The following is a 24,737-nucleotide window of genomic DNA, read 5'->3' as shown; positions in this document are numbered from 1 at the left end:
CTGCCGCAACAGATCCACAGATGACGTAATCTCTATTGCACTCCACACTGCCCTTTCCCACCTGGACAAAAGGAACACCTACGTGAGAATGCTGTTCATTGACTACAGCTCAGCGTTCAACACCATAGTGCCCTCAAAGCTCATTACTAAGTTAAGGACTCTGGGACTGAACACCTCCCTCTGCAACTGGATCCTGGACTTCCTGACGGGCCGCCCCCAGGTGGTGAGGATAGGCAACAACACATCTGCCACGCTGGATGTGATTTTTACATGTAGAATCACATGAAAAAGTCAGCAGTCAGACATCAGCAGCGCGCTGAACGATCCGTAGACAAACGGAGATCCACATTCCAGTGCAACCGTTTAGTTTAGCCTACTTCTTCCAGTGGGGAGAACAAGTATTTGATACACTGCCGATTCTGCAGGTTTTCCTACTTACAAAGCATGTAGAGGTCTGTAATTATTATCATAGGTACACTTCAACTGTGAGAGACGGAATCTAAAACAAAAATCCAGAAAATCACATTGTGTGATTTTTAAGTAATTAATTCGCATTTTATTGCATGACATAAGTATTTGATCACCTACCAACCAGTAAGAATTCCGGCTCTCACAGACCTGTTAGTTTTTCTTTAAGAAGCCCTCCTGTTCTCCACTCATTACCTGTATTAACTGCACCTGTTTGAACTCGTTACCTGTATAAAAGACACCTGTCCACACACTCAATCAAACAGACTCCAACCTCTCCACAATGGCCAAGACCAGAGAGCTGTGTAAGGACATCAGGGATAAAATTGTCGACCTGCACAAGGCTGGGATGGGCTACAGGACAATAGGCAAGCAGCTTGGTGAGAAGGCAACAACTGTTGGCGCAATTATTAGAAAATGGAAGAAATTCAAGATGACGGTCAATCACCCTCGGTCTGGGGCTCCATGCAAGATCTCACCTCGTGGGGCATCAATGATCATGAGGAAGGTGAGGGATCAGCCCAGAACTACACAGCAGGACCTGGTCAATGACCTGAAGAGAGCTGGGACCACAGTCTCAAAGAAAACCATCAGTAACACACTACGCCGTCATGGATTAAAATCCTGCAGCGCACGCAAGGTCCCCCTGCTCAAGCCAGCGCATGTCCAGGCCCGTCTGAAGTTTGCCAATGACCATCTGGATGATCCAGAGGAGGAACGGGAGAAGGTCATGTGGTCTGATGAGACAAAAATTGAGCTTTTTGGTCTAAACTCCACTCGCCGTGTTTGGAGGAAGAAGAAGGATGAGTACAACCCCCAAGAACACCATCCCAACCGTGAAGCATGGAGGTGGAAACATCATTCTTTGGGGATGCTTTTCTGCAAAGGGGACAGGACGACTGCACCGTATTGAGGGGAGGATGGATGGGGCCATGTATCGCGAGATCTTGGCCAACAACCTCCTTCCCTCAGTAAGAGCATTGAAGATGGGTCGTGGCTGGGTCTTCCAGCATGACAACGACCCGAAACACACAGCCAGGGCAACTAAGGAGTGGCTCCGTAAGAAGCATCTCAAGGTCCTGGAGTGGCCTAGCCAGTCTCCAGACCTGAACCCAATAGAAAATCTTTGGAGGGAGCTGAAAGTCCCTATCGCCCAGCGACAGCCCCGAAACCTGAAGGATCTGGAGAAGGTCTGTATGGAGGAGTGGGCCAAAATCCCTGCTGCAGTGTGTGCAAACCTGGTCAAGACCTACAGGAAACGTATGAGCTCTGTAATTGCAAACAAAGGTTTCTGTACCAAATATTAAGTTCTGCTTTTCTGATGTATCAAATACTTATGTCATGCAATAAAATGCAAATTATTACTTAAAAATCATACAATGGGATTTTCTGGATTTTTGTTTTAGATTTCGTCTCTCACAGTTGAAGTGTACCTATGATAAAAAATTACAGACCTCTACATGCTTTGTAAGTAGGAAAACCTGCAAAATCGGCAGTGTATCAAATACTTGTTCTCCCCACTGTATATATATATATATATATATATATATATATATACACTGCTCAAAAAAATAAAGGGAACACTTAAACAACACAATGTTTGCAATGTTTGCAAAAAAAAAAAAAAAAAAGATATTGTAAAGTGGTTATCCCACTGGCTATAGGGTGAATGCACCTATTTGTAAGTCGCTCTGGATAAGAGCGTCTGCTAAATGACGTAAATGTAAATGTAAATGTAACTCCAAGTCAATCACACTTCTGTGAAATCAAACTGTCCACTTAGGAAGCAACACTGATTGACAATAAATGTCACATGCTGTTGTGCAAATGGAATAGACAACAGGTGGAAATTATAGGCAATTAGCAAGATACCCCCAATAAAGGACTGGTTTTGCAGGTGGTGACCACAGACCACTTCTCAGTTCCTATGCTTCCTGGCTGATGTTTTGGTCACTTTTGAATGCTGGCGGTGCTTTCACTCTAGTGGTAGCATGAGACGGAGTCTACAACCCACACAAGTGGCTCAGGTAGTGCAGCTCATCCAGGATGGCACATCAATGCGAGCTGTGGCAAGAAGGTTTGCTGTGTCTGTCAGCGTAGTGTCCAGAGCATGGAGGCGCTACCAGGAGACAGGCCAGTACATCAGGAGACGTGGAGGAGGCCGTAGGAGGGCAACAACCCAGCAGCAGGACTGCTACCTCCGCCTTTGTGCAAGGAGGAGCAGGAGGACCACTGCCAGAGCCCTGCAAAATGACCTCCAGCAGGCCACAAATGTGCATGTGTCTGCTCAAACGGTCAGAAACAGACTCCATGAGGGTGGTATGAGGGCCCGACGTCCACAGGTGGGGGTTGTGCTTACAGCCCAACACCGTGCAGGACGTTTGGCATTTGCCAGAGAACACCAAGATTGGCAAATTCGCCACTGGCGCCCTGTGCTCTTCACAGATGAAAGCAGGTTCACACTGAGCACGTGACAGACGTGACAGAGTCTGGAGACGCCGTGGAGAACGTTCTGCTGCCTGCAACATCCTCCAGCATGACCGGTTTGGCGGTGGGTCAGTCATGGTGTGGGGTGGCAAAAATACAGCCCAACACCGTGCAGTACGTTTGGCATTTGCCAGAGAACACCAAGATTGGCAATTCGCCACTGGCGCCCTGTGCTCTTCACAGATGAAAGCAGGTTCACACTGAGCACGTGACAGACGTGACAGAGTCTGGAGACGCCGTGGAGAATGTTCTGCTGCCTGCAACATCCTCCAGCATGACCGGTTTGGCGGTGGGTCAGTCATGGTGTGGGGTGGCATTTCTTTGGGGGGCCGCACAGCCCTCCATGTGCTCGCCAGAGGTAGCCTGACTGCCATTAGGTACCGAGATGAGATCCTCAGACCCCTTGTGAGACCATATGCTGGTGCGGTTGGCCCTGGGTTCCTCCTAATGCAAGACAATGCTAGACCTCATGTGGCTGGAGTGTGTCAGCAGTTCCTGCAAGAGGAAGGCATTGATGCTATGGACTGGCCCGCTCGTTCCCGCACATCTGGGACATCATGTCTCGCGCCATCCACCAACGCCACGTTGCACCACAGACTGTCCAGGAGTTGGCGGATGCTTTAGTCCAGATCTGGGAGGAGATCCCTCAGGAGACCATCCGCCACCTCATCAGGAGCATGCCCAGGCGTTGTAGGGAGGTCATACAGGCACGTGGAGGCCACACACACTACTGAGCCTCATTTTGACTTGTTTTAAGGACATTACATCAAAGTGGGATCAGCCTGTAGTGTGGTTTTCCACTTTAATTTTGAGGGTGACTCCAAATCCAGACCTCCATGGGTTGATACATTTGATTTCCATTGATAGTTTTTGTGTGATTTTGTTGTCAGCACATTCAACTATGTAAAGAAAAAAGTATTTAATAAGATTATTTCATTCATTCAGATCTAGGATGTGTTATTTTAGTGTTCCCTTTATTTTTTTGAGCAGTGTATATACATACATACATACATACACTACCAGTCAAAAGTTTGGACACCTACTCGTTCAAGGGTTTTTCTTTAATTTTTTACTATTTTTTACATTGTAGAATAATAGTGAAGACGTCAAAACTATTAAATAACACATATGGAATCATGTAGTAAACAAATCAAAATATATTTTATATTTGAGATTCTTCAAATAGCCACCCTTTGCCTTGATGACAGCTTTGCACACTCTTGGCATTCTCTCAACCAGCTTCATGAGGTAGTCACCTGGAATGCATTTCAATTAACAGGTGTGCCTTCTTACATTTACATTTTAGTCATTTAGCAGACACTCTTATCCAGAGCGACTTACAATTAGTGAGTGCATACATTTATAAGTTCATTTGTGGAATTTCTTTCCTTCTTAATGCGTTTGAGCCAATCAGTTGTGTTGTGACAAGGTAGGGGGGTACACAGAAGATAGCCCTATTTGGTAAAATACCAAGTCCATATAATGGCAAGAACAGCTCAAATAAGCAAATAGAAATGACAGTCCATCATTATTTTAAGACATGAAGGTCAGTCAATATGGAACATTTCAAGAACTTTGAAAGTTTCTTCAAGTGCAGTCACAAAAACCATCAAGTGCTATGATGAAATTGGCTCTCATGAGGACCGCCACATGAATGGAAGACCCAGAGTTACCTCTGCTGCAGAGGATAAGTTCATTAGAGTTACCAGCCTCAGAAAATGCAGCCCAAATAAATGCTTCACAGAGTTCAAGTCACAGACACATCTCAACATCAACTGTTCAGAGGGGACTGTGTGAATCAGGCCTTCATGGTCTAATTGCTACAAAGAAACCACTACTAAAGGACACCAATAATAAGAAGAGACCTGCTTGGGCCAAGAAACACGAGCAATGGACATTAGACCGGTGGAAATGTGTCCTTTGGTCTGGAGTCCAAATTTGAGATTTTTGGTTCCAACCACCGTGTCTTTGTGAGACGCGGTGTGGGTGAACGGATTATCTCCACATGTGTTGTTCCCACCGTAAAGCATGGAGGAAAATGTGTTATGGTGTGGGGGTGCTTTGCTGGTGACACTGTCTTTGATTTATTTAGAATTCAAGGCACACTTAACCAGCATGGCTACCACAGCATTCTGCAGTGATACGCCATCCCATCTGGTTACACCATCCCGTGTGTGTGTGTATGTGTGTGTGTGTGTGTGTATACATATACACACACTCACACACAGTCAGGTCCATAAATATTTGGACATTGACACAATTTGCATCATTTTGGCTCTGTATGCCACCACAATGGATTTGAAAGGAAACAATATATTTTAGAATACTTCGTGTTTGTCTGGGCTTGCTAGCAGTAGCCACTAGCCAGCCAGCAGGGTCCAGCCACTGAGGTATAATAAGACCTGGAGACTGTGTCCAAGATGTCCGCCCGTTGTGTTCAAGGTAATCTACTCACATTCGCATACGCCGATTCATGGCCAATCTACTGTATATCCGGGTTGCATCCGGTTGATACGGACCAACATCACATACACTAGCACTCAGTGCGCACAGGGAGCAGTGCAAGCAGCGACGATATCATCACTGTATTATCCAAAAACATGGGAGACAGATGAATATAAAATGTTATTATCTTCGGCTGTGAGTGATGGAAATAGAAATCCCAGATCACGCTTGTAGGCGATGTGATAGCGACGTTGGATAGCTAAGCTCATGCGCAAAAAGACGTTATCGGGTCTAACGGTCGTCTCGCACCGAACTGCACATGTGCAGGCCGTCAAATCAAAGTCACGCCTTCGATATACAGTTGTTTTTGACAAATGAAAATGTGTCTGTCACTTTCTCGAGGTAGGAGTAATAACATGTTCAACTACAGTACTTAAGACATTGGCTCGAATCTAGGTTGTGCCTTTAGATTTCGAGAAAAATTAACAACTAAGGAAGAATGTTTCACTTCTCTCATTGACTTCTTAAACCCCAAACCCCGGCCTTGTCTGCTTGGTTGCTTCACACGTGTTCCCAGAAGTCTCGCCATGTTGCGCCTCTGGGTTTAGAAACTCTATGCCTGAACTCTGGCCCCTTGGGTCCAGCAGCCCTGGGCAGAGCATTGCACCCTGGGAGATGAAATGCACTCTGGAAATCGTAGTATGCTGTGTAAAATCCATTGTATTTCTATGGTGTGAAGACTATTGCAATATAGAAGCTTCAGAAATGAATTGTTTGCAACTAAACTTCATTTAATACATTTAAATATTTAGCTGTAATGATTAATGAATCATTAGTCAAATGAATGTCATTTGACCCAATATTATCGCCATAGATGAGCAAATAACCCTGATGTACGAAAAAAAACAAATGTATGCACTCACTAACTGTAAGTCGCTAAATGACTAAAATGTAAATGTAATGTAATTAGATTCCTTTGAGTACAAAACAGTCCGAATACAGAAGATGTTAGCAAGCTAGATAGCTAGCTAAGTAGCCTTGTTAGCTAGCTTGAACATTGAACACACTAAGGTTAGCAGTTAACGTAGCTAGCAGGTAAAAACTCAACCCAACACTTACCTAACGTTACCAGTCCATGAGAACGGTGGCTATTTTGGTGTCACTCTTCTACCTTTCAAAATTAATTCCAATGTTTATCCGGTTTATGGATTGGTTATGAGCAGTCTTTTTCTCGCTTCTTTTTCTCTTTTGGGGTGGAGTTGATTCAGATCCAAGAACAGAGAATGATGCTTGTTGGCTTCGTTTGCTCTTTTTGTTTCTAGCGGTTGTAACATTACGTTGCAAGTGACTTTCACTTCCAGCTCCAGGGCAGCAGGGTCATTCGTATAGGCGGGATTTGCGTAAAGACACACCTAGCCCAGAAGGCCAGCCCAAGGGCTCAACCCCCTTGTTTTCGTTCAAAGTGAAAACACTACACAAGGAGTAGGGCGACATAGGATCGCCCACGACCTGCGGATTTCTTTGTTAAGGGAAAAAAAAAATGTTTTAAGCAAAATAGTGTTTTTTTACATAAAAGTGCAAACTTCATGGAGTAGGTCATTCAAGGAGTTGGTCTGATGTCATTGGCCTCTCCCGTGCTTGAGGAGCAATAGAGAACAAAAGAGGAAAGGACACTTGGACCACCTACTGAGATGTGCCCTTTTATAAAGTGCAACTGAACCAAAAAATGACTTTGAACTTTTGAATACAGCCTATGTGGCATCGATATGTGGCATCGATATGAGTCAGAAACATTTATTCTAGTGTCAAAATTGACTATAAAGTGTAAATAACATAATTTTGGTCATAAAGTCAGTCTCGTCCAAAACGGAGATTTGCGAGATAATTAGGAAAAAAGTGTATGTCACGAAATGAAGGGTAGGCCTACCGTAACAGTTTTCCTTGATTTGAGTTGATTTCAATCCTGCCCACAGCTGGCAGCACCCAAGTATTCATCAATTCGGAGCACAGCTGCACGCGACCCGATTGTAATGCCCATGGTCAATTTGGTTTGACATTCAATATCCCTATGGGGCTAGTTAGGGACCATCTGTATATTATGTACATGGGACAATATAAAAAAATTAAATAGCTCCAAATTTCAATGACTTAAAAACCTCAAACCAACTATCAGTTGTAGAAATTCATATACAAATATTGAAAACATTTAATGTGTCTTAAAGGTGTGCAATATGAAAATATTGTCCCATTTACATTGTGTAATTTATTGACGGAACCTAACTATCTCCACAGATAGGATATCCAAAGACAAATCAACTTTGCCACGGTCACACACCGACCAGCTGACGCTAATTGGCAAAAGAGGTTGGCTAGCTTGCTAGCTAGTCTAGGCTATTTCCAGACACAAGGTTAGGCTATTGTAAGTTATCTAGAAGGGTGAGTGACTGTAACTGTGTACTGTTTTGGCAGAGTGAAAGTACAAACGCTTCCCACGTTCGAACACACACCCAAGAGACACCCACATCTAAGCACGCCTCCAAAAACCAAATCTCGTTCTCAGTCGCATTTCCTAATGAGGAAATGAAACCAAGGCTAAATCAGGAAGTTTAGCCCCCCTTTAAGTAAATCAGTTGATTAATGAGCTGAAAAGGAAACTGGAGTAGGACTTTAACTTTATTGCAGATTTTGTTGTCTGATCTGGATGTTTATTTCAAACATATTATAGTTTCCTCATGCACCCAACTGTGGGAACCTCGTATGATGGATTTCTGCTATAATAACACGGCTCAGTTTGTCGCTGTAATCCAATTACTTTAGCAAGTTACATAGTAATTCGGTATTGTGGTAATTATGAACTGAGTTGTGAACCGCCTGTAATGGAATGGAATTAGCTCAGTGAAGAAGTATAATATGATAGGGAATACAGAAAATCAATACAGTTCTGCTCATCTAAACAATATGTATGCTGAATGAATCTCTATCATGAGGGATTCACCTTAATTAAATCTGGTAAAGCTAACATGTTCTTTGTCCCATTCACTGTGTTGACAACAGTTCCATCTTGATTTGAGTTGCCAGGCATCCCCCTCTGTAGAATCCATCAGCTAAGTTGTTTGATTAAATCCTCAGCAGGCAGTGTGGGCAGTATATGCAGTGTATGAAGAATACTATAGGCATATAGGCAAATTTGATTTGTCACATGCACTGAATACCTTACCGTGAAATGTTTACTTACAAGCCCTTAACCAACAATGTAGTTTTAAGAAAAATAAGAGTTAAGAAAAATATTTACTAAATAAACTAAAGTTAAAAATAAAAGAGCAATAATAAAATAACAATAACGAGGCTATATACAGGGGGTACCGGTACCGTGTCAATGTGTGGGGGTACAGGTTAGTCTAGGTAATTGAGGTAATATGTACATGTAGGTAGGGGTAAAGTGACTATGCATAGATAATAGGTAATAAACAGCGAGTAGCAGCAGGGTAAAAAAGGGAGGGGGGGTCAATGCAAATAGTCCGGGTAGCCATTTTATTAGCTGTTCAGCCGTCATATGGTTTGGAGATAGAAGCTGTTAAGAAGCCATTTGGACCTAGACTTGGCACTCCGATACCGCTTGCCGTGCGGTAGCAGAAAGAACAGTGTATGACTAGGGTGGCTGGAGTCTTTGACAATTTTTAGGGCCTTCCTCTGACAGCGCCTGGTATAGAGGTCCTGGATGGCAGGAAGCTTGGCCCCAGTGATGTACTGGGTCGTACGTACTACCCTCTGTAGTGCCTTGTGGTCGGAGGCCGAGCAGTTGCCATACCAGGCGGTGATGCAACCAGTCAGGATGCTCTCGATGGTGCAGCTGTATAACGTTTTGAGGATATGAGGAACAATGCCAAATCTTTTCAGTCTCCTGAGGGGGAATAGGCTTTGTCGTGCCCTCTTCATGACTGTCTTGGTGTGTTTGGACCATGATAGTTTGTTGGTGATGTGGACACTAAGGAACTTGAAGCTCTCAACCTGCTCCACTACAGTCCCGTCGATGAGAATGGGGGCGTGCTCGGCCCTCCTTTTCCTGTAGTCCACGATCATCTCCTTTGTCTTGATCATGTTGAGGGAGAGGTTGTTGTCCTGGCACCACACTACCAGGTCTCTGACCTCCTCCCTATAGGCTGTATCATCGTTGTCGGTGATCAGGCCTAACACCGTTGTGTCGTCGGCAAACTTAATGATGGTGTTGGAGTCATGCTTGGCCACGCAGTCATGGGTGAACAGGGAGTACAGGAGGGGACTAAGCACGCACCCCAGAGGGGCCCCCGTGTTGAGGATCAGTTTGGCAGATGTATTGTTGCCTACCCTTACCACCTGGGGGCGGCCATCAGGAAGTCCAGGATCCAGTTGCAAAGGGAGGTGTTTAGTCCCAGGGTCCTTAGCTTAGTGATGAGCTTTGAGGGCACTATGGTGTTGAACGCTGAGCTGTAGTCAATGAACAGCATTCTCAGTAGGTGTTCCTTTTGTCCAGGTGGGAAAGGGCAGTGTTGAGTGCAATAGAGATTGCGTCATCTGTGGATCTGTTGGGGCGGTATGCAAATTGGAGTGGGTGTAGGGTTTCTGGGATGATGGTGTTGATGTGAAGTCACCAAATGTATTATTGGTGGCTTGCTGAGGTTTTCAGAAAATGCATGAATGGCTAGTTACAGTCAAGACACATTAATCCCAGCCAATGAAATATAGCCTATGTACAGGGGTTAAATTGGGCCAGGGCCCGCTGGGACCGAGACCCGGCACCTATGATCCAAATGAGAGCCAGGCCGCCTACTTGCACACCAACTTAAAAAAGAACATTTATTTACATAATTTAGCAGACACTCTTATCCAGAGCGACTTACAGTTTAGTGCATACATTATTATTTTTCATACCCCCTGTGGGAATCGAACCCACAACCCTGGCGTTGCAAACGCCATGCTATACCAAGTGAGCTACATCCCTGCCGGCCATTCCCTCCCCTACCCTGGACGACGCTGGGCCAATTGCGCGCCGCCCCATGGGTCTCCCGGTCGTGGCCGGCTACAACAGAGCCTGGATTCGAACCAGGATCTCTAGTGGCACAGCTAGCACTGCGATGCAGTGCCTTAGACCACTGCGCCACTCGGGAGACACAGAGTGAAATATCTATAAAGTCTATAAGAATGGCAGATGGCTCCACTACTTATGATCCATTGCTTATCAATAATACATTTGGTGACTTCTATAAATCTCTTTATACTTTTTTAATTTTAATTTTATTTAACCTTTATTTAACCAGGTTAGCCAGTTGAGAACAAGTTCTCATTTACAACTGCAACCTGGCCAAGATAAAGCAAAGCAGTGCGATAAAAACAACAACAACACAGAGTTACATATGGAATAAACAAAACGTAAAGTCAATAACACAATATAAAATCTATATAGAGTGTGTGCAAATGTCACATTCGTTGTGTAAAGGATCGGACCATGGTGCAGCGTGGTATGCGTACATAGTCGTTTATTTTAATAAACCGACAAAATAGCAAAATCCAACAGAACGTGAAGTTCAAGAGGCTAAACATTAAACAAGCCAAACAGAAACAAGATCCCACAACTAAGGTAGGCAACATGGCTGCCTAAGTATGATCCCCAATCAGAGACAACGACCGACAGCTGCCTCTGATTGGGAACCACACCCGGCCAACATAGAAATATATAAATTAGATTTCGCACCCTGACCAACCCAACTAGAGATCTCAATGTCAGGGCGTGACAGCAAATGTAGTAAGTTATGGAGGTAAGGCAATAAATAGGCCATAGTGCAAAATAATTACAATTTAGTATTAACACTGGAGTGATAGATGTGCAGAAGATGATGTGCAAATAGAGATACTTCTCAATATACAGGAGCGACTGACGAAATCACAAAATATCTGAATAAGATCACTTTACCCACTGTATTGGAAGAGCCCCCTTTACTTCTGAAGAGGTTTGAGAAGCTATTAAGACAATGCCCTCAGGAAAACCACCTGGTCTAGATGGCTACTCGGTAGAGTTTTGTAAGAAGTCTTGGCCTGAGATATGCCCTATCTTTATGCCTGCTCTTAAGGATATGTTTGAAAGAGACATACCAGAGTCCTAGAAAACTGACTCCATGAGCTTGTTACAAAAAAATAAAAAAAATCCATTAGAGTGCTTTTCTTTTAGACCAATCAGTTTGTGAGACGCACTTTGAATATCATAAACCATCTTGGCAGGAATAAAGAGCCTGCACTCATTGTTTCTCTCGATGCCGAAAAGGCTTTGGACAGAGTTGAGTGAGAATTATTTTTTGCTGTACTAGAAATGGTGAATCTGGGTTACCATTTTATGAATTTAGTAAAATTACTATACTCTGATCCATCATCAGCAGTTTTTTCTATCGGTAGGGGTTGTCGGCAACGCTGTCCTCTGTCGCCTGGACTGTTCTCATTGGACATAGAACCATTGGCTGAGGCAGTAAGGACATCAGAGCCATTTTCGTGAGAGATGAAGAACATTATTTGCTTATGATGTGCTTTTATACATATCCAAACTAGGGATGGGCACGGTTATTCAACTATCCAAAGACGTTAGTATTCTAATATTGTGAGAGTATTCATTTTCTAGGAAAATAATATAATTGGCCTATTTCTACAATGAAAAGGCTTTGTCTCAATTAAATATCATTATTTATGTGACATTGCTACACACAAGGATACACCATGACATTTGAAACTCTTAATTTAATAAAACAAACTTTTGAATATAGTTTTAATGACGTGCGCCACGTAAAAAGACGTACCATGCGTGTAGTTTGTTGTTATTGTCTGCCAATAAACGTGGCACGCGCTACAGTCAGAGGCTCCATGTGTAGCAACGTGAAGTTGGAGATCTCTAATCAATGAAAAATTTAATTACAATTATGGAATTAAGTTACCTAAATGAGAAGGGTTAGGCCACAACGAGCAACCGAAAGGTAGGCTGTTATTTAATCTGAATGAAGTTGTTGTAGACAAGGATGGGGAGCGCAGCAAAATAGCCTCAACTAGCTAGCTTCTTTACATCGATTCAATGCAGTAAAGACAGCCACTGCCAGATGCGATGATAGATGAACTAGGCATTTACAAGTTTGTGTAACTAGCGCAAGTCAGTGGCCACTTTTACCTCTCTCTGCCTCAGTGTCACACACACCGGCTCATCCCCGGCCCTGCTAGAGTGCGCACCGTCTCTCCCGAGTCGACTCTTCCGAAAGCCGAAAAAAGTTCATGATATTATTTGAATAGTGAAATTATTTCAAATGCCCATCCCTAGTCCAAACCAGAGACCTCTGTTGCTGCAGTAATGGACATTATACACTATATATACAAAAGTATGTGGACACCACTTCAAATTAGTGGATTCGGCTATTTCAGCCACACCTAACAGGTGTATAAAATCTAGTACACAGCCATGCAATCTCCATAGACAAACATTGGCAGTAGAATGGCCTTACTGAAGAGCTCAGTGACTTTTAACGTGGCACTGTCATACAGTAGGATGCCACCTTTCCAACCTTTCCAACAAGTGAGTTCCTCAAATTTCTGCCCTGCTTGAGCTGCCCCGGTCAACTGTTATTGTGAAGTGGAAACATCTAGGAGCAACAATGGCTCAGCCCTGAAGTGGTAGGCCACACAAGCTCACAGAACAGGTTGCAACACTCACTACTGAGTTCCAAACTGCCTCGGGAAGCAACGTCTTCACAAGAACTGTTCGTCGGGAGCTTCATTAAATGGGTTTCCATGGCCGAGCAGCTGCACACAAGCCTAAGATCACCATGCGCAATGCCAAGAGTGCAGCCATTGGACACTGGAGCAGTGGAAACGCGTTCTCTGGAGTGATGACTCACTCTTCACCATCTGGCAGTTCGACGGACGAATCTGGGTTTGGCAGATGCCAGGAGAAGGCTACCTGCCCCAATGCATAGTGGCAACTGTAAAGTTTGGTGGAGGAGGAATAATGGTATCAGGCTGTTTGTTTACATTTACATTTACGTCATTTAGCAGACGCTCTTATCCAGAGCGACTTACAAATTGGTGCATTCACCTTATAGCCAGTGGGATAACCACTTTACAATGTTTTTTATTTTTATTTATTTTTTTATTTTTTGGGGGGGCCCAAAAAATAGGATTACTTTATCCTATCCCAGGTATTCCTTAAAGGAGGTGGGGTTTCAAATGTCTCCGGAAGGTGCCGAGGGGTGCGCTCGGTGTCAGCCCCCCCCTTCGTCTCTGTTTAACTGATGTACTGTACTTATCAATATGTGCCCCTCTTCGTCTCTGTTTAACTGATGTACTGTACTTATCAATATGTGCCTCATGTTTTAGACAGGTTTAAAAAGGACTGCTAAAATGTAGCAGAATCTTGGCTTTATATTAACATCTTAGAGCTAGCAACATTGATAAAATATGTAAAAATCTAAGTGACAATAGTGTTCTAGAAAGTCTATGGCTGAGCCACAGCTCCATAAACCAGTTAAACTTTTTAGTGTGATAAAAACACACTGGGTGACAAGACTGGATCTTTTCAGCTAGCACAAAGTAATTTAATCTCAGCTGCCTCCAGGCTCTCAGACCCCCACTGTGCCCCTACCAATGAGCTGGGCAGTGTCATCGTCTGAGGGGTGGGAGTCCACCCCTCCCTCCTCAGTATCAGAGTCTGATTCCTCCTGAGGGGAGTAGTAGCCCTCATATTCCAGGATGGGCGAGTCACAGTGAGTGAGAGAGCCTAGGCACTGGGCGGTGGTTACTGTAGTGACAGTGGCAGAATAGGCCCCTGGATTGCCAGAGGGGAAGCCTGGGTTGGAGGGGCGGAGCAGAGGGGTGCGCTCGGTGTCAGCTTCGCCCTCCCCCCCCTCTTCGTCTCGACCACTTGCCCTCTCATCCTCAGACTCGGACTCAGAGTACTCCGGATTGGGCCGGGTTACACGTTGTTTGCACACAGGGCAAGTTTTCTTAGTCCCTGTAAGCCAGGGATCCACACACTTGCTGTGGTACGCGTGTGAGCAAGGCAACAATTTACTGTTGTAAATTTACTGTGGTACGCGTGTGTTTGTCATGGTTCGGGCTAGGCCCCTTAGTTCCAGTGAAGGGAAATCTTAATGCTACAGCATACAATTACATTCTAGATGATTCTGTGCATCTTTGTGGCAACAGTTTGGGGAAGGCCCATTTCCTGTTTCACCATCACAATGCCCCTGTGCACAAAGCAAGGTCCATACAGAAATGGTTTGTCGAGATTGGTGTGGAAGAACTTGACTGTCCTGCACAGAGCCCTGACCTCAACCTCATCAAACACCTTTGGGATAAATTGGAACGCCGACTGCGAGCCAGATCTAATCGCCCAACATCAGTGCCCGACCTCACTAATGCTCTTGTGGCTGAATGGAAGCAAGTCCCCGCAGCAATGTTTCAACATCTAGTGGAAAGCCTTTCCAGAAGAGTGGAGGCTGTTGATTTTGGAATGAGATGTTCGACGAGTAGATGTCCACATTGGTCATCTAGTGTATCTGCAGTGGTGGAAAAAGTACCGAATTGTCATACTTGAGTCAAAGTAAAAATACCTTAATAGAAAATGACTCAAGTAAAAGTAAAAGTCACCAAGTAAAATACCACTTGAGTAAAAGTATTTGGTTTTAAATATACTTAAGTATCAAAAGTAAATGTAATTGCTAAAATATACCTAAGTATCAAAGGTAAAAATAAAAGTATAAATCATTTCAAATTCCTTATATTTAGCAAAACAACCGGCACCATTTCATTTTTTTTAAAGGATAGCCAGGAGCACACTCCAACACTCAGACGTCATTTACAAACGAAGCATGTGTGTTTGGTGAGTTTGCCAGATCAGAGGCAGTAGGGATGACCAGGGATGTTCTCTTGATAAGTGCATGAATTGGACCATTTTCCTGTCCTGCTAAGAATTCAAAATGTAGCGAGTACTTTTGGGTGTCAGGGAAAATGTATGGAGTAAAAAGTACATTATTTTCTTAAGGAATGTAGTTAAGTAAAAATAAAAGTTGTCAAAAATATCAATTTAAACTTAAGTACTACTTTCAAGTAGTTTTACGCCACTGCATACCTGAATATGGTAGCCTGTCAGGGTACAAAATAATGTGGGGAAATCCATGGCTTTACCTTTGAATATCCCCTCTACCATCAATTTAGAATCAATATCCCCATTCCAATTGGCCGAAACAGGCTTCAAATACTTGGGCATATACAGTATGTCACACCAGACCTTAAAGACCAGTTCTCTTCAAATGATGTGCCTTTGCTCAGAAAAATTAAGCAGGATCTGGCTAACTGGTCTGTTTTACCAAACTCCGTTTTGGGTGGGATTAATGTAGTCCAGATGAACATCCTCCCTCAATTAAAATGATCTATTCCAAAATATTCTCTGACACATCTCAGTCCTTTTTTCAGGAAGTTAATGCCAGTGTCACTAAATATATCTGGAACAATAAAAAACCTAGAATCAAATTTACCAAACTAATTAAGCATAAGGATTTGGGAGTGGTCTCTTTGCCAAATTTGCAAGTATATTATTGGTCTGCTCAGATCAAGCACATGATTAGTTGGTGCCTAGACAGACATGGCACACTTTGAGTTGGGATGGAATCAACAGCATGTCATCCAATTATTAATCATTTTGAAAAAAATAATAATTCTAGAATTCTGTTTCTCTATATCTAGAATCCACTCCAGGAAGAAGCACAGGCACCACACAGTATTGTCTATAAGACAAAAAATGATAATAAATGATACTCTATTGTACAGTTTGAACTACAGTTGAACTGTGCCAGCATAACATCAACATTAGGGTAGGCTTACATGTGTACAGGCACATAGATTACATACCGGTGGAGTCAACTAATAAAATAATGGACGATCTGACCAGAGAGGTCCATGACCTGAAGAACAGTTTGCAGTTCTCCCAGGGTCAGTCCGATGAGTTTAAACAGGAGAACCACAAGAAGACAGCAATCTGTCAGCATGCAGTCATTTAGAGAAGACATCATTTTTGTATGTGAATCCATGATAACAATGACAGGGAAATCTGATTATCTCGAGGGACAATCAAGGTGGAACAACATTGTTGTGGACGGAATTGCAGAATCTCCACATGAGACCTGGACAGAGTCTGAGGACAAAGGGAGGTAAATTATCACTGAGAAACTAAAGATGGACCACAGGAAGATTGAGGTGGAGTGCGCCCACAGGATTGGAAAACCCACCACCGGCACAGGTGACAGGCCCAGTCCGATAGTGGTCAAGTTCCTGAGGTTCAAGGACAAGGTAGCTGTTCTGGAAAGAGTCAAGAACTTGAAAGGAACGTACATCATCCACAATGAGGACTACCCTGAATCTGTGCGCCAGAAGAGGAAATAACTTATCCCAGCCATGAAAGCTGCCAGAGCGCATGGGGATATTACTTACATCCACTATGAGAGGCACATAGTCCACCCTCCCTCCCAAAAGCCTGGAAGGGAAGCGAGGGCCAAGCCTGTGGGTTCATAGCTTCAACCCCGCAGCACACACACAGTTACTCACACCAACTGATTTATGGAATGCTGAATAATCTTTTAATCTTCTCTTGCTTTGTTTGTTCTTTTCCATATTATGTCTATCTCTGATAAGCTACCAACGAAGGGGCAAAAAATATCCCATATGAATATATGTAGCCTTACAAATAAGGTTCATGAAATCAATAACTTGCTAACATCAGATAACATTATTATTAATGTTAATAGATAATTCCTTTGATGATACAGCAGTAACAATACAAAGATATGACATCTACAGAAGAGACAGGAATGCCTATGGGGGAGGTGTTGCTGTATATGTTCAGAGCCATATCCCTGTAAAGCTTAGAGAAGATCTCATGTCAAGTGTTATTGAAGTGTTGTGGTTGCTGGTTCACCTGCAACATCTAAAGCCTATTATTTGAGGTTGTTGCTATAGGCCATCAAGTGCTAACAGTCAGTATCTAGATAATGTGTGCAGAATGCTTGATAGTGTATGTGATGTAAACAGAAAGGTCTACTTTCTTGGGTACCTGAATATTGACTGATTTTCATCAAGCTTTCTGCTCAAGAGGGAACTTCTCACTGTAACCAGTGCCTGTAATCTGGTTCAGATCATTAATCAACCTACCAGGGTGTTTACAAACACTACAGGTATCAGGACTCAGGCTAAGACCCAGATGCAGACACAGGAGGCGGATAGCACCAGTCTCAGAGTTTATTATAGTACAAAGGGCAGGCAAAAGGTAAGTCAAGGCAGGCAAAGAGTCGTAATCTAAATCAGAGTCAGACAGGTACAGGACGGCAGGCAGGATCAAGCTCAGGACAGGCAGAAAGGTCAGAACTGGGAAGACTATGAAAAACAAAAACTAGCGCACAGGAAACACAGGAACACGATGGTAGGACTTGACGGAACAAGACGAACTGGCAACAGACAAACAGAGAACACTGGTGTAAATACACAGGGGATAATGGGGACAAGTGGGAGACACCTGGTGGGGGATGGAGACAAGCACAAGACAGGTGAAACAGATCAGGGCGTGACAACAGGAACTATATCATCCACATGTATGGATCAAATTTTTACTAATACTATATAACTTTGTTCTAACGCTGTATTCGTACCCATTGGATGCAGTGACCACAATATAGTGGCTTTATCCAGGAAAGACAAGGTTCCAAAAGCTGGGCCTAAAATATTGTATAAGAGATTGTACAAACGATTTTTCTGTGACTCTTATGTGGATGAAAATATTTGTTGGTCTGATGTGATTAATAAGGAGCATCCAGACACGGCACTTGATGATTTTATGAAATTGCTTCTTCTAATTATTGATAAACATGCACCTGTTAAGAAGATCGGAAAGGGGATTCATCAGAGAAAATGACTTTACCCCAGTCCTCAGCAGTCCAATCCCTGTACCTTTTGCAGAATATCAGTCTGTCCCTGATGTTTTTCCTGGAGAGAAGTGGCTTCTTTGCTGCCCTTCTTGACACCAGGACATCCTCCAAAAGTCTTCGCCTCACTGTGCGTGCAGATGCACTCACACCTGCCTGCTGCCATTCCTGAGCAAGCTCTGCACTGGTGGTGCCCCGATCCCGCAGCTGAATCAACTTTAGGAGACGGTCCTGGAGCTTGCTGGACTTTCTTGGGCGCCCTGACGCCTTCTTCACAACAATTGAACCTCTCTCCTTGAAGTTCTTGATGATCCGATAAATGGTTGATTTAGGTGCAATCTTACTAGCAGCAATATCCTTGCCTGTGAAGCCCTTTTTGTGCAAAGCAATGATGACGGCACGTGTTTCCTTGCAGGTAACCATGGTTAACAGAGGAAGAACAATGATTTCAAGCACCACCCTCCTTTTAAAGCTTCCAGTCTGTTATTCTAACTCAATCAGCATGACAGAGTGATCTCCAGCCTTGTCCTCGTCAACATCTCACCTGTGTTAACGAGAGAATCGCTGACATGATGGCAGCTGGTCCTTTTGTGGCAGGGCTGAAATGCAGTGGACATTTTTTGGGGGGATTAAGTTCATTTTCATGGCACAGAGGGACTTTGCAATTAATTGCAATTCATCTGATCACTCTTCATGACATTCTGGAGCATATGCAAATTGCCATCATCAAAACTGAGGCAGCAGACTTTGTGAAAATTAGTATTTGTGTCATTCTCAAAACATTTACCACGACTGTATATTTAGCAATGCATCCGCTGATAGGAACATCGCTGAAAGACGTCCAATGGCTCTATCAAACAAGGACAACCATATAAAAAACATACAGTGCGATCGGTATAACATAGAGGCTTCGCAAAATACCAAAAAGCAGGACTACATTTATTTTCAGATCTCGCACCCCCCTCTCAATACACCGGAAGTTGTCATAGGGTGTATCGTTCGGCACGTGAAGCCCAGTCCCGCCCTCTTCGTGGCCAATGATGTGTGAAATAAATCTCACTGACCTAGAAACAAGTCCAGGGGTCCCCCAGGGTGAAATTCCCCTTTAATTAATAGCCTGTAGTATGCTATCATACGTACCTTTGTTGGATATTGTTTAGGTTAGTGCATTTTAGCAAACCCCCCCCACAGCTCTCTATTGCATTCTACTGTTTGTACTGTATGAGAAATGTATAAGATATCACCAGCTGTATTGACAAATGTGTTACATCTACATGCGTGGGGTTACTAGTGCTTGGCTTGAAGGACACGTGACAGTCCACCTCCCTGGTGATAGAGCCTGTGACCTGAGGAGATGGTGGAAATGCCTTTTAATGTGCGGCAGAACAGCAGTCCCTCCTGATGGATGGGCCCTGTAAAGCTGTAGCATTTCCTCAGACATATTGGGGACTGCAGGCTCATGCTGCCTTTCTTTATCTCCATCTTTATTCCCCTCCTTTACTTTTGTCACGGAATCTGCCGAGGCTGCTCCTCCTCCTTGCTCGGGCAGGTTTCGGCGGTCGTCGTCCCCGGAATACTAGCTACCACCGTTGTATGTTTCTATGTTCGTTTGCTTTTGTCTGATTGTTGTACACCTGTGGTTAGTTAGCGTTGATTATGTGTCCTATAAGTTCTCGTTTTGTTAGTCTTGTGTTGTGTGTTATTGAGCTTCCTGTCTTCGTGTCTGTATTGGTTTTCCCTCCTTGGTTTTTAGAAGAGGTTTTCGCACTTGTTGTGCGCTTTAGTATTTTTCCTGTTCATTTACGCCTGTGTGCGTATCGCTCGTCTCCGGGCACTTTTGCTCGTATTGATTCACTAAAGACTGTTGAACGAAGCTTCTGTGTCCTGCGCCTGATTCCCGCACCTTCCACATACAGCACTCCTGACAACTTTGACTGTTTCTCAGTCATTTAACCAGTCCTGAATTATTCAACTGTTATGGGGGAAGTAACAGAGGGCACAAGGCTTTTGTTCCACTCTGTCTTGAAAATGCACACAGTATTGTGTTTAATGTTTGACATTCCAATAAGGTCCAATACTCTTTGTAGACTTGATAAGAACTTGATAGCTACAGTGCCTTCAAAAAGTATTCATACCCATTTACATTTACATCATTTAGCAGACGCTCTTATCCAGAGCGACTTACAATACCCCTTAACTTAATCCACATTTTGTTGTGTAACAGCCTGAATTTAAAAAAGTATTACATATATTTTTCTCTCTCACCCATCTTCACACAATACCCCATAATGACAAAGTGAAAATGTGTTTTTCTATTTTTTTCTCCAAATTTATTGAAAATGAAATACAGAAATATCTCATTTACATAGGTATTCACACCACTGAATCAATACATGTTAGAATCACCTTTGGCAGCGATTATAGCTGTGAGTCTTTCTGGGTAAGTCTCTAAGAGCTTTGCACACCTGGATTGTACAATATTTGGAAAACCTGCTTCAGTCTGCTTTCCAACAGACACTGGGAGACAAATTAACCTTTCAGCAGGAAAATAACCTAAAGCACAAGGCCAAATATACACTGGAGTTGCTTACTAAGATGACATTGAATGTGGCCTAGTTACAGTTTTGACTTAAATCTGCTTGAAAATCTATGGCAACACTTGACAATGGCTGTCTAGCAATGATCAACAACCAATTTGACAGAGCTTGAAGAATTTTGAAAAGAATAATGGGCAAATATTGTACAATCCAGGTGTGCAAAGCGCTTACTCAGAAAGCTCTTACCCAGACTTACCCAGAAAGACTAACCGCTTTAATCTCTGCCAAAGGTGATTCTAACATGTATTGACTCAAGGGTGTGAATACTTATGTAAATGAGATATTTATGTATTTCATTTTCAATAAATCTGCAAAAATGTGTCATTAAGAGATATTGTGTGTAGATGGGTGAGAAAAAAAAATCAATTTTGAATTCAGGCTGTAACACAACAAAATGTGGAAAAGGGTGTGAATACTTTCTGAAGGCACTGTACTGTATGTGCTCAAATACTTTTAGCCTCTCTACTCATAGGTAGTTTTTCCAATTCGAAGACACATTTTTATTTGAGTGAACTTGATTTGATTATGCACATTGTGTTGTCTATATAGAATATAGAGTGTAGTGAAATACATCTCATTCAGTGATAGAAGAGGAGGGAAGATCCCTGGAGCTATGGAGAATTGGTTTTGTAACCTGATGGGTTTTTTTTTTTTTCACCTTTATTTAACTAGGTAAGCCAGTTGAGAACAAGTTCTCATTTATAACTGCGACCTGGCCAAGATAAAGCAAAGCAGTGCGATAAAAACAACAACACAGATTTACATATGGGGTAAAACAAAACATAAAGTCAAAAATATTAAGGATGCAGTGTTAAGATGGTGAACACACTGAAGGGTGCTCACTGTTTTGGACTTTTACAAATCATCAGGAGATCAACTCACTGTCATTCTGCCATCATGCATGATTATTATTTCATCCATCATCTCTTTTTCCCATCATTTAGTTGGTTACATCAGCAGCATTGCATCCTATTACCCAAGGTCATGGCTTTAATTCTATAGATTCTGCTCTATTTAGGAGGGAGGGGAGGGGGAGAAGATATTCCGATGCTATATATCCCCTTTACAATGATGGAATAGTTTGAGGGAAACAGGAAGAAATCATTGCTAGCCTCAGAGAAGCGAAAGCTATTCAACAGGGATGCCCACGGTACCAAAGCCATTTCCAATAATGTCCTCTTTCTGCAACAACAATTGCACTTAATGCCAGTGGCTTCAGCTAGCCTCTAATTTTCTTTCCCCCTCCCTGCCATCACACTGGCAATGGGAATGGGAATCAGTCCCTGTTTTGGCTGGTATTTTATAATGTGACTCATTGAGTTAGTTTGCAATTTCGTCATGTAAAAACTGATGCACTGGCATATTCCATCCCTAATGCCAGGTTTGGTAATTTACCTGTCTAACATCAGCATGCTTTCGCTCAGATGGGAGCGGTGGAAATATTTGAGGCATGTCCTTAAAAACATGATCCAAAGTGCTAATTTCAGGCAGCGCTTGTAGGGATATTTAAGACCAACCAAAAGCTTGTTGTAGCGGTAACGCAGTTGGTTATGGCATGGATTTTGATGGTGGAAATGCAGCCTATCCAGCCGTGACGCTCACTGCCCATATGCGCATGGAACAAGATGTGCTTTTGGTATTTAGAAACATAAAACAGTAATATTTTTTTCCTATTTCGGTTTATTTAATTTAAAAAGCTTAGCCTCCCCTCCTCTCAAGGAAGGCTGTTTTCTTTTTGTCCTGCCCAATGTAATCAAGTAGGCTAGTCAAGACCGTTGATAAAGTGTTTGGCTCGTGAGACCACCATCACCAAAGCTTTATTAATAAAATATCAAGTTTGAGAGGAGTAAAACAGTGAGCCGACATTCCATTTTTATCTATGTATTGTAGGCAGGCCTACATTATTTTAGCCATGCTTTGGACCTGCGTAAAAACCCCTCCATGATGTAGGCTACATGTGTCCATGCCTATCATGAAACAAGTGATGAGAACCTTAGTGAATACTGGTGAACCTTGTATTTAGAAGTTATTTTCCGGTAACAATTGTTTGTTTTCCGTTACATATTTTTAAAACCCAAGCCCTCCGTAGGCTACCCTTACCGTAGGCCTACTATAAAGAAGGCTGGTTCAACAGCAGTGCGCTGTCTTCTTTTTAATCCTGGCGATTTTATGATATCATTACATTTTACGTGCATTTATTGTTGTTTAAAATAATTTGATTAAAACCAAATTTATTAGAATTATTCACTGTCCTGGTTTGATGGTGAGAAAGTCCATGGTGCTCATGCAATGCAACTTCTGGAGAAGTGTGAATGTGATCTGTAAGATGGTTCCATGATGTTTATAAAACATTATATTTGGGAGCAGTATAACGGTGAGTGGACATTCCCCCTTTCTCTTTTTATTGGTTCTTTATCCAGCTCCTATGAAAAGTTTAGATGTGTGTAAAACCCTCCATAGTCTGCGTTGTTTTAATATTATATGCCCACGGGAAGCAATTATGGTGCCCTTAAATGTATTTAGACATAGCCTATTTGACAACATTTGGCATGTGCGTGCTCAGCCATAATTCAATTTACAGTAGTCTGGGTCTATATTTCAACATTGAAGCCATGCAATTATTTAGAACAAAGTGGACTGCAAACAGGTTCAAGTTAACATATTTTTTATTTTGTTTCTGTAAGCTATTTAACAAACTATAACGGACTAACAATGGAATTGGAGTTGATTCCAACGCAATACATAAAAGACCATAAATACACAACTTGAAACAACCACATATATAGCCATGGAGCACGTTCTGATTGGCCAGTGAGGGGCCAAGCCTCACACCCACAACTTGTTTATTCATCAAAAACCAGCCCTTTCGCACCAACGCCAGCAACTGCGCCGATAATTGTGCTTGTGAAAATAGCAAAAATATTTCTGACACAACCCCAAACCTATAGCGCTACCACCCAGCACTTAGATTGACCATTGCGTTAGGTTTGTTAAAATAGAGCCCTTAGTCTAATAATTTTCCCATAATCTCCTAACTGTTCCCTTTTAATTGCTGCCATGGTTACGCATGTGCTTTTCATATTTCTTCTGTAAGAAACATTTCAATTTAGCCCTATCCCACGAGTGTAAGGGGTTAAAAGACTAATTACAAGGAGAGTTTCAAACCTCTCGGCCAATACAGCTAGTTTTCAGGTTACATATTCTCCTCCAATCAGGCCCTTCACTTGCTAAGAAGCTATTTTATTTATTTTTGACCATTTTAATTGAAAACCATCACAATAAGGTACTTAATTGTTACTCAGAAATAATTTGATATTGAAATAAAAACGGCTGTATTGGACCTTTAAATGTGGTCAATGGAGCAGATCTGAAGGTCAAATTTAACCTCAGTCTCCAAAGTGAGGAAGGAAAGAAAGTTGAGCAATGAAATCATACATCTATCTCAAAACCTCTGCTTCATATAAAATACGCTGAACAAAAATATAAGCGCAACATTCAACAATTTCAGAGATTTTACTGAGTTACAGTTCATTTAGGAAATCAGTCAATTGAAATACATTCATTAGGCCCTAATCTATGAATTTCACATGACTGGGAATACAGATATGAATCAGTTGGTGACAGATACCTAAAGAAAAAAGGAATGGCCGTGGATCAGAAAACCAGTCAGTATCTGGTGTGACCACCATTTGCCTCATGCAGCGCGACACATCTCCTTCACATAGAGTTGATCAGGCTGTTGATTGTGGCCTGTGGAATGTTCTCC

General features: G+C 42.6%; 1 protein-coding gene across 1 annotated transcript in view; it reads left to right on the top strand.

The window, feature by feature from the left end:
• LOC121540249 (cytosolic carboxypeptidase 6-like) overlaps positions 1–24,737 on the top strand; it is a 499,145-nt gene that overhangs the window by 105,728 nt on the left and 368,680 nt on the right. The gene's annotated exons all lie outside the window — the stretch shown is intronic.

This window comes from Coregonus clupeaformis, chromosome 26, assembly GCF_020615455.1.
Source record: "Coregonus clupeaformis isolate EN_2021a chromosome 26, ASM2061545v1, whole genome shotgun sequence".
Taxonomy (NCBI): Eukaryota; Metazoa; Chordata; class Actinopteri; order Salmoniformes; family Salmonidae; genus Coregonus; species Coregonus clupeaformis.
This window is presented reverse-complemented; position numbering and strand designations above follow the sequence as displayed.